This window comes from Bison bison, unplaced genomic scaffold (genome assembly GCF_000754665.1).
Source record: "Bison bison bison isolate TAMUID 2011002044 unplaced genomic scaffold, Bison_UMD1.0 scf7180017864141, whole genome shotgun sequence".
In the NCBI taxonomy this organism is placed as follows: Eukaryota; Metazoa; Chordata; class Mammalia; order Artiodactyla; family Bovidae; genus Bison; species Bison bison.
In genome coordinates, this window is record NW_011494713.1 from 6240210 (window position 1) to 6241711 (window position 1502).

At 39.7% G+C, this 1502-nt stretch overlaps 1 non-coding gene across 1 annotated transcript; it reads left to right on the plus strand.

Annotated features, from left to right (window-relative positions):
* The first annotated feature begins 1202 nt into the window (after positions 1-1202).
* On the plus strand, positions 1203-1274 carry TRNAG-CCC. Its single transcript has one exon. It is a non-coding gene; the product is annotated as a tRNA-Gly (tRNA).
* The last annotated feature ends 228 nt before the right edge of the window (positions 1275-1502 follow it).

The window sequence follows — 1502 nt, forward strand, 5'->3', positions numbered from 1 at the left end:
TATTGTTGTTATGGTGAGAAAATTAAAGCCCTGTCCTTTAGGAGCTTTCAAGGATACAACAGAAAATATTTTTAAAAGGATCTTTCATGATATGGTTCTGTAATAACCTACAGGGACTTCCACGGTAGTCCAGTGGTTAAGACTCCATGCTTCCAATGCAGGGGGCATGGGTTCAGTTCCTGGGTGGGAGACTGAGATCCCACATGCTGGCAGCTCAACCAAAAGATAAAAACAGAAAATAATAATAAAAAAATATAGGGGACTTCCCTGGTGTCCGGTGGATAGGAATCCACCTGCCAATACAGAGGACATGGGTTCGATCCCTGGTCTGGGAAGATTCCACATGCCTTAGGGCGATTAAGCCCATTTGCTGCAACTACTGAAGCCTGATAGCTGTAGAGTCTATGCTCTGCAATAAAAGAAGCCTCTAGCAATGAGCAGCCTGAGCATTGCAACTACAGAAAGCCTGAGTACAATAACAAAAACTCAGCTCAGCCAAAAATAAATAAATTAAAAAAACATAATCTACAGGAACCCCTTACTTTCTGGAAGCAGGTAAAACAGGAGCTCTGTGGGTGTGTGCAATGTTTTTATTTCTGCGGTGCACACCACACGTAACATTCAGTGCCCTCTCAAGCAGCTCTTATGTTTGTCTCATATAATCCTCACTGTAAATCTATGAGATGAAAATTCTTATCTCCAATGACAGATAAGAAAACCGAGGTCTAGGGAGGCTCTTCCAGGGCTCAGAATGCGTATGTGGCTGTGATTGCAAAACCAGGTCTTTTTTTCAAAGCCAGGGTCCTGGTTATTCTCCTCCATTCATTGTCTCCCAAGGAATTTAGCTCTTACGAGAAACTTTGTATTATTCTCTTCTTGTTTCTTGATTTCATCTCTTTTTCACTAGAGGACATAATGGTTAGCTTTTATATGTAAAACTAACTTTTATCGAGAAGGAGGTCTTTAGCCATGACTGTGCTAGTCAGGACTTTTTATACAGTAATTTATGAGGTTGCTATTATTTTTATCCTTTTATGTGTTTGCCTAGGTCATTTTAAGCAATTCCAAATGAAATAGAAGTACATTGGGTACAAATAGAAGCCAATCAGTTCCATTCTCCTCCTCTTAAATTTTTAATGGATTTGTGAATTGTTTTCCAGATGTTTTTTTTCTTAGCATTTAAAAATACATGTTGAAGGACTTCCCTTGTGGTCCAGTGGTTAAAACTCTGTGCTCCCAATGCAGGGGCCCAGGTTCAATCCCTGGTCAGGGAACTAGATTCCACATACTGCAACTAAGAATTCGCTGCCACAACAAAGAACTGGTGCAACCAAATAAGTTAATAAACATTTAAAAAAGATGCATCTTGAGGCATTAGAATGCAAGCCCCACGAAATGAAAAACAAATTCTCCTGGAGAACAGATACACAGACATCATATTGTTTCCATTTTATGGATGAGGAAACTGAGGTTCAATGGGATTGAGTGATTGCAAAACCCAA